Source organism: Mandrillus leucophaeus, unplaced genomic scaffold, assembly GCF_000951045.1.
Source record: "Mandrillus leucophaeus isolate KB7577 unplaced genomic scaffold, Mleu.le_1.0 Scaffold572, whole genome shotgun sequence".
Taxonomy (NCBI): Eukaryota; Metazoa; Chordata; class Mammalia; order Primates; family Cercopithecidae; genus Mandrillus; species Mandrillus leucophaeus.
Window position 1 is genome coordinate 799,413 of NW_012106164.1, and position 9,207 is coordinate 808,619.

General features: G+C 44.7%; 1 long non-coding RNA gene across 1 annotated transcript; it reads left to right on the plus strand.

The window, feature by feature from the left end:
- The first annotated feature begins 6,684 nt into the window (after positions 1-6,684).
- On the plus strand, positions 6,685-7,887 carry LOC105552739. Its single transcript, XR_001008063.1, has 2 exons — positions 6,685-6,842; positions 7,561-7,887. It is a non-coding gene; the product is annotated as an uncharacterized LOC105552739 (long non-coding RNA).
- The last annotated feature ends 1,320 nt before the right edge of the window (positions 7,888-9,207 follow it).

A 9,207-nucleotide genomic window follows, 5' to 3' on the forward strand; every position in this document is an offset into this window, starting at 1 on the left:
ATGGCACAAGTATACATATGTAACAAAACTGCACATTATCCACATGTACCCTAGAACTTAAATTAAAAAAAAAAAAAAAGTCAGTGAATAATTTTAAAAGGACATTTTAAAAATTTCTTGAAACAAATGTAAATGGACACACAGCATACTGAAACCTGTGGGATACTGGGAAAGCAGTACTAAGAGGAAAATATATAGCAATAAGCACCTACATCAAAAAACTAGGAAAACTTCAAATAAACAACCTAACAAAAAAAAAAAGAAGTATAACCTGTTCCATTTGGCATTTATTATTATGTATTTAGGAAGTATGGATCTAACTTTACACTTTCTCCTAATGATTACTTAGTCATTTCAGCATATTTATTAAAGAGAATATCTTTTGTCCAATCATCCATCTGAGATGACACCTTTATCATATACTAAATTTTAATATATATTTGTGTCTCTTTCTGAACTTCCTATTCTACTCCACTGGGGAGTCTGCCTGCTTTATTCTTGCTTGTATTTTCATGTAAATGTTAGGATCAATTTGTCTAGCGTCAGAAAAAATCTTGATGTTATTTTCATCATGATTGTGCTAAATTTATAGATTAACTTAGGGAAAATTATAAATCAGGAAGAACTGACACATCTATAACATTGATCCTTCCTAACCACCAACCAATGGCTTTTCCTTTGTTCAAACCTACTTTGTTGGCTTTCAGGACTATTTTCAAGTGTTCTTTATATTAATTTTGCAAATTTCTTATTAACTTTATTCCTAAGTATTTTATCTTTTGTTGCTATTGTAAATGGAGTTTTCTCTCTCACTATTGTTGTAGTTATTGCTTGTGTATAATAACACTATTGAGTTCAGTATGCTAATTGTATGCCTTGCTTCCCTTCTGAATTCTTTCATTGTTTGAGCAGTTTTCTTTCTGCTTTCCAGTGGTTTACCAGTAATACTATTATGTCATCTGCAAGTAGAAATACTTTAACTTCTTCTTCTTCTAATTTTTATGTGTCTGATTTACCTTGTCTAATTGCAATGGTTAATGCCACTGGTACAATGTTAAAGTTAGTAGGTATCTGTGCTTTGTTCCTGATTTTAAATAGCTCCAGTATTTGCACATTAAGGAAGAAGTTGAGTTTAGGGCAAAGGCTTAGAGGTAGAGATAAAGAGAGAGCGCCATTTTATCATATTAATATAATAGCCATCAATTCCCTCTTTTTTCTTTTTTCCGCATCTATAAGAAAAAAGGCACATAATTTCTTTACTCATATTGAATCAAACTTCCATTCCACAGATAAATTTCACCGACCATGATTTATTATCCTCATACTATGAGGTTGGATTCTGTTCGCTAATATTTTATTAAGTATTTTTGTATCAGTATTGGTAGATGGCATTGCCTTGTAATTTTCTTTTTGTATTATCCCTACCAGATGTGGTTATCAATATACATTTGCTTCACAAAAAGAATTTGGAAGTTTTACTTTAAATGCTCTAGAACAATTTATGTAGTACCGTAACTGGTCTTTAAAAGCTTGGTGAAACTCTCCTTGTGAAACTCTCTGGACCTGTTGCCTATTTGGGGGAGGGTAATTCCTTAATAAATTTCTTCTACAGAAATTGATAGTTTCTATCTTTAATGCAGTAAATTTAATAAACTGTATTTTCCCAGAAAATTATCTACTTCCTAGTTTTTCAGACTTTTCAAAATGAAAGTACGTTATGGACTCTCAAGATTTTTAAAATTTCTTTTGTTTCAACAATTATTTCCCCCTCATTCTTTCTAATTTTATATATTTGCGCTTTCTCCTTTTTTTCCTGATTAAGCTACATAGTATTTCTATTTCGTTAATTTTTTTCAAAAAAAGATTTCGATTAATTAGATCTGCTTTTTAACATTCTAGTAAATTCTGCTTTTAAACTTTTGGTTACTTTGTTGCTCTTTTTCCAGCTCTTAGAATTGGGAAATTATTTCATTCTTTTATTTTCTTGATACAAGTGTTTAAACACTGTCCCACTGCGAAACATTAAAGTTGAAGCTACAATTAAGGTTGCTAATCAGTGACCTTGAGATAATCCACAGTTACCTAGGTGGGCCCCATGTAATCACACTGGGAGGATCTGCAGCCCACTCTGGGGCAGGTTTCTGCCACAATAGCACAGAGGCCAGGACAGGAGAGGAGGCAGCAGCAGTGGGGAATTCACCAACAACCCCTTCCCGGTGAGAAGGGACTAAATTGTCATGTGACTTGCTTGGCCAATGAAAACATAGCAGATAGGACACTAGCAGGGGCTTAGGAATGTGTTTTCACAGTGGGGCTTGCTGTGTCTTCCTCTAGCAGCTCCAGAAGAACACGCCTGGCTGCCTACTAATCCAAAAGGGGTAAGAGACAAGTGAGGCAGAACCACTCCAGCCGACCTGATAGGCACAGTGGACATTATGGCATGGTGGACAAAGGGATGGACCCCTGGAGAGGGGCTCAGCATATGTCCTCCCTCCTCCCTTTGTTGTTCAGTCCAAACCCCACTGTCTCCAACATTCCCTGGTTCCCCCACTCTGTGACATCACTGCCAGCCTCCTGTCCACTCTGCCAGCTGCAGGTGAGTGAGGCTCATAGGTTAGACCTAAGGGCAGGAGGGGGTAATCTTTCTGTACTAAAATAGAAAATGCCCCCAACATTCCAGGACACCTATTCACTTTGTTACAAGAAGCACCCCTTATTTGCCTTGACCACACTGTTTCTCTGTTTCTGGGTCCCAGTCTCCCTACCTGTGCTGAAAGACTCCTAAGGGCTCTCCTAGCTCCAGACGACTTCCTGTTTGACCTCGTTGATCTTTCTTACTCTGATCAAAGTGCTGTGGGGTCCCTGGAGAACCGAAACTCAACAATCCACTGGGGACAGCCCAAGGGCCCTTTTCTTTGGCTCCTGCTTCCCTCTAGAGGCGGGCATTGGTAATGCAAGAAACACCACACCCGTCTCCGTCCCAGGGAGCATCTCAGTGACATTAAACGCTTACTATGTGCCGGATGCCCTGCAAAGCACTTGACATCTTTATGTCACCAAATCCTTACAACAGCATTCTGCGGGTAGGTTTCACCATACCATTGTACAGACTGGAAAACTGAGGTTCAAGGAGGCTAAGTGGCCCGAAATTACACAGCAAGATGCAACAGGAATTAGGAACTGAAGTCCATCTAAGTTAAAAAGGAGTGTGCTCTTAACTGTTATGCTGTTCTGCCAGGCTTCAGATGGAGCCTTTCCATTTAAAAACCACTTACCATCAACTCTTGGAGGTCAAGGTGGTTCTGAACATCTCATTCTGGAATTGTATAGACAGAATAAACTCTGGCTTCAGATAAAACTACATTAAAATCCCAGCTGTTCCTGTTGGCTGCCACACCTGAGCAAGTGACCTTTCTTAGGCTCAATTCCCTCCATCTGGAAAATCAGACAAAGTCCCTTCTTTGCAAGGTGGAGAGGAAAATGAAATGAGCTCAGAGATGTCAAAGGACCTGCCCAAATGCTCAATGAATGTCAGTGTTCTTGACATCATGGCTGTTTCTATTCCCATAACTTTCTGAGATTTTTTTTTTTTAAAGCCTGTTCATGGAAGGGAGAATGGGGTGAAGGATTGAGCTTCTTGAAGGAGGTCACACCTGAGCTGTCTTCAAGTGTAATGAGGAGAGGACATGGAGGTGCAGGTTGCAGCTTGTGCAGAGGCACAGGGATAGAACAGTAAGAGAAAGTCTGGAGCACAGCCAGCAGCTCCTATGGCTGAAGAGTAGTGACTGAGTTGGAACCAGTGGAGCTGGCAAAGTTGACAGGGGCAGATCCTCAGACAAGTTTGAACAGCAGAACAGGGGAGCCACTGAGGGTTTAAGGCAGAGGAGGAGTGATCTAACAGGATTGGCACCACGGACAGATCTTCTGGTTGCAGACGAGCCACCAGAGAGGCTAGTGGGAAAGCAGTGGTCAGGATCCAAAGACAGGAGGCGCTAGTGGTGAGGGCAATGGGAATGGAGGGTGGCCGACAATGGAGATATTTATGGGATAGATTCAAAAGACCTTGATGAATGTGAACAGACAGGAGGTAAGGGGTGCCCCATTTCTAGCTGCAGACACAAAATGAATAGTGGTACCTGTCCCCAAAATAGGAAACATGAGAAGAGGAAAAGCATGTTTGGGATGGAGAGGGTGGGGAAGAGAGGTGGTCCCACCAGCAGGCAGCCAAAAGCAACCCTGTAAGTCATCCATAAAGCCATCAATCAACTTGGCACGTGGGTGAGGCAGGTGGTGTCCTGCTGGTTGTGACATTCCTTGCTACTGCCTGGTGACAGCACCTGCTTGAACCCTGAACCAAAGTGAGATACATACAGGTTCATCCAACCATGCCACAAATGCTGTTAACCACCTGTCCTACACCCTGCACTGGGGACTCAGCAGCGAACACAGGAGACTCCCTGCCTTCCCGGGTTTACTAATGGGAAAGTGAGTACGAGAACATAAATAATTCTAGGCTACTTCTGAACATGACAAGGGCTGCAGAGAAGCATGAGGTGGGGAAGGGAAAGAGAGAGTGCTGGGAGTGGGGAGGAGGCTTAAACAGAAGGAATAAATGGAGAGAATTAAATAGAGTAAATGGGCCAGAGAAGGCCTCACTAGAAAAAGTGTTCATGGCTGGGTGTGGTGGCTTACGCCTATAATCCCTGCACCTTGGGAGGCCGAGGCAGGCAGATTTCCTGAGGTCAGGAGTTCGAGACCAGCCTGGCTAACATGGTGAAACCCCGTCTCTACTAAAAACACAAAAATTAGCCAGGCATGGTAGTGCGTGCCTGTAATCCGAGCTACTCAGGAGGCTAAGGAATGAGAATCGCTTGAACCCCGAAGGCGGAGTTTGCAGTGAGCTGAGATCACCCCACTGCCCTCCAGCCTGGGCAATAGAGGGATACTCCATCTCAAAAAAAAAAAAAAAAAAAAAAAAGTGTTCTCTAAGCAAAGGTTTGAAAGAAGTGAGAGAATGAATCTTGTGGATCTCTAGGGGAAGAGCATTCCAGCAGAAGGTGGAGCAAACACAAAGAGCAGTATGTTTGGTGTGGCAGGAAAGGGATGAAGGATAAAGTAGCAGTAGACAGTGAGGGACAGGTGGATAAATGGTTAGATTATGAGTTGTTTCGAGAGGCCCAGGGAATGACTTTTCTTTTACTCTGCATGATACTGGAAGCCACTGGGAGGTGCTGGGCAAAGGTGTGACATGATCTAATGTCTGTAGGAGGAGGATTCATCTGTGTTGATGCTTAATGCTGATGCTTTGGAGCCATTGCAATAATCCAAGTAAGAGATGCTGGTGACTGAGGCTGGAGAGGAGCATTGGACAGGTGGGAAGCCACTGTCCAAGGATGAGGCCATGGAGTGAACCCAGTGTGCTGTGATTGACACATGACCACTGATGATGGAAATTTCCAAAGTGGGGCTTTGGCCACAGAGAAAGGGGAGCAAGAGCAGATGGCCAGAGTCTGGAAAAGAGAAAGGAGGTCGGGAATAAGATAGACTTACAACCTTGGGTCATCAGAGCTGGGAGAATGCTTGGAAAGATGGATGATGCAGCCCACTGACTTCCTGTGGCAGATGCGGGGGACCTCAGCATGGGTTAGCCCAAAGCCACACAGCAAGTTAGTGGCAGTGCCAGGACTGGGACCAGCAAAGCTGAGCTGCATCATCATGCTTCCGTGGGACCTGGGCCCAGCTGGAATAATGAAGCCAACAAACCATATGGGAAGACAATGAGCACAGAAAGCACTTTGAGGCACCTCCCATCAGAGTGGCCAGTTTACAGACAATTAAACACTCATCACTCCAAGGTGGTATTACTGTTCCCATTTTCCAGATAAGAAAGGGAGGCCAGTGGCTGGGCAAATTGACTCATGCCTGTAATTCCAGCACTTTAGGAGACCGAGGCAGGAGGACCACTTGAGGCCAAGAGTTTAAGACCAGCCTGGGAAGAATAGCAAGATACCGTCTCTACAAAAAGTAAAAAAAAAAAAAAAAAGAAAAAATAGCCAGGTTTGGTGTCACACATCTGGAGTCCCAGCTACTCAGGAAGCTGAGGCAGGAGGATCACTTGAGCCTAGGAGTTCAAGGTTGCAGTGAGCTATGATTATGCCACTTCGCTCCTGCCTGGGCTACAAAGCAAGACTCTGTCTCAAAAAATAAATAAATAAAATAAAATAAAGTGAGGCACAAAGAGATTACAGAACCCACCCAAGAGCGCACACACACCTAGAGAGAAGGTAAATCTGACTCTTAAACACGAGCTTGTCTGCGTGGGCTGCCGCATCTCCTGGGGTTCTGCTGCTATAGGACCTGGCAAAGAAGAGATTCACGTTTTTCAGCTACAGTCTTATGTTCATCTAGAAAACAACGCTGCCCAGAGAACTGTGCCGGACCTCCAACATCTGCGGTTCAAGAAGGCGACCCTACAGGTAAAGACTGGCAGAGTGGAGGCTCCAAGTCCTTTCCACAGGTAGGAGAAATGTGCACACTTGAGGAAAGACTGGCCCTCAGAGTGGTGGGCCCAGGCAGGTGGGCCTGGAACTGCTGGCCACAGGGAGCTACAGCAGGTCAGAGAGAGGGGAGGGCCCACTATGACCCAGTGCTTAAATAACAATGGGTTTCTGGGATTGGAGCTGCAGAGCCAGGAGCCCCAGTGCCCTTTCCTCCTCCCACCGCCCACCAAAACATGGGGTCCAAGATCTTCTGTTGTTGCCGCAAGACCAGCGAGGGGTCGTCTACCACTGCTGGCTTCCACAATCCAAGAATGTTCCAACAGCATCATCCACGGTCCTTTAGTAGGTTCCAGGAGTGGGTGTATGATAGTGTCGGGAACATCTGATGATTCTCTGTGCCTCGGCCTCCCCAGCCACCTCCTGCTGGGACATGCTCAGATTTCTTTCAGCCTTCTGGGAGTGTGGAAAGGGCATACTCAAACCTGTAACGACACAACCTAAAGACCCTATGAGTTATTAGAGATTAGTTATTAGGTAGCAGATATTCGTTGAAATCACTGGCTTTAGTCCTCCATAGTGGTTTATTGATTCATTTAATTTCTCACTGAGTTTGGTATTTTATTAGACGGTAGTTTAAACTCTGCCTCAGCTGCTTACTGAGTTTGGGCATGTCGCCGACCCTCCCTCTCTAAGCCTCAGCCTCCTTCTCTCCAAAATGAGGATAACGATAATATATCGCCCACTGTGCAGGCTGTTAGAAGATGAAGGGAGACACTGTGTGTAAGTGAATGCATATGGCCACACACAAAGAAGACATTCAGCAAATGATATCTGTGGATGTGTATTAGGATCAGCTGGGCCATGCTGAGGTAATGAGTGAACTCTAAAATCTCCATTGCTTTACCCAGCTTGAGATCATTCTTAGCTCACACAAGCAAACTTTTATTTTTAAAGCCATGAATGATCTGAGGAGTCTCTGAGTGGAGTATGGCCAAGATAGGTTATTCACGTATCACTCAAAGCCTTTACCCAGGATAAGTTTATTCCTCTGTTCTTTCAGATCTGAACACAAATTCTCTCCACAGTGCTGCACCAAACAGACATCCACGCCTCCCCCATGACAAACGCGTGATGCTCAAGGCGTGCACCCTCAGGAGGCCATGAGCATTCTAGTCGGCGGCACCCACGTGGTCCCTGAGGCTGCACGGCTGCTGCGCTTCCATGAGGAAGAGGGTGGTGGACAGGAGTCATGAAGACTGATTCAGAAACTCCCCTGCAGGAGGAGAAGACGTCTGACCATCCCTGTGCCACCACCAAGAGTCACTCCAGCTTCTGAAAAAGCCACCATTGGGGGAGCTGCCTCCAATTAAAGTCCTTGGTCACATCAGAGGAAGTGTCTCTCCTCCTTCCCCCTTTGCCAGCCCTACCTCTGTGATTCCCAAGAATTAGACCCTGGCACCTCTTGGAAAGAAATGTGGTTTTATCATTTTAACACATTAACACATTTTTTTTCAGTCACTCCTAACCAACCTAACAAGGAAGTGCTCTATTAGGAGAGGCCAGTTTGCATAACAGGCCGCTGTCATAAACGTCCAGAGCTTGAGGGCACAATTCTGCTCACCTACTGTGCGACTCCATTTGACGCTCAGGGCCACAGGGAACAGCAGGGCAGGTTGTGAAAAACTCTGCAAACAGCAGCCCTAGAGTTATGCAACACGTAGCCAGTGCAGATATGCAGCACTGCTCGTGCTGAAACACGGAGCATGTGACTGTGAGTAACATGCAGAGGACCCCACATGGTTTCCACATTAGCCAGGGAGCCAGGCACAGAAGTGTATCACTCTGCCATAACAGGGCAAACACTTGGAGAGCAAAATGACAAAGAAGCATTTTGCCACTGACTTGGGGATTCATGGAAGGCTTCCTGGAGGAGATGGGGCTTCAGTTTTCTGAAGGTTGAAAGGGAGTTAGCCAAAAGGAGAGGGGATGATATTCCAGAAGGAGGGAATACAATCAGCAAAGTTGGAAAATAGGGACACGACCCGGGAAGGCATGAGGGTAGCAAAGTACCAAGTCTGGAGTAACTCAAGTGAAAACCTGAGCCAGGGTTTGGTGGGAGGTGAGCAGAACACCAAGAGCTTTGTATCCAGGGAAAGGGAGCTGGACTCTATCTTGAAAATAATGGGAAGCCACAGATGAGTTTTAAGCAACAAAGTGACACAGCCTGATTTCCGACTTTTGTACTATGAACAGTGCCTTAGTCTGTTCGGGCTACTAAAATAAAATACCATAACTGGGTGACTTACAAACAACAGAAGTTTATTTCTCACAGTTTCAGAGGCTGGGAAATCCAAGATCAAGGCCCCAGCAGAATCAGTGTCCGGTGAGGGCCCATTCCTCATAGAGGGCGCTTCTTGCTGTGTTCTCACATAGCAGAAGGGGTGAGGGGTCTCTCTCAGGCTCTTTCATAAGGGCACTAATCTCAATCATGAGGGCTCTGCTCTCATGACCTAATCCTCCTAAACCTCCCAAAGTCTGCAATTCTGAAACCATCACCTTGGGAGTTAAGATTTCAACATATGAATTTGAGGGGACATTAGACCATAACAAACAAGGTGAGTTGGAAGACAACGCCTTTTTGTTTGTTTGTTTGTTTGAGATGGAGTCTTGCTCTGTCATCCAGCCTGGAGGGCAGTGGCATGATCTC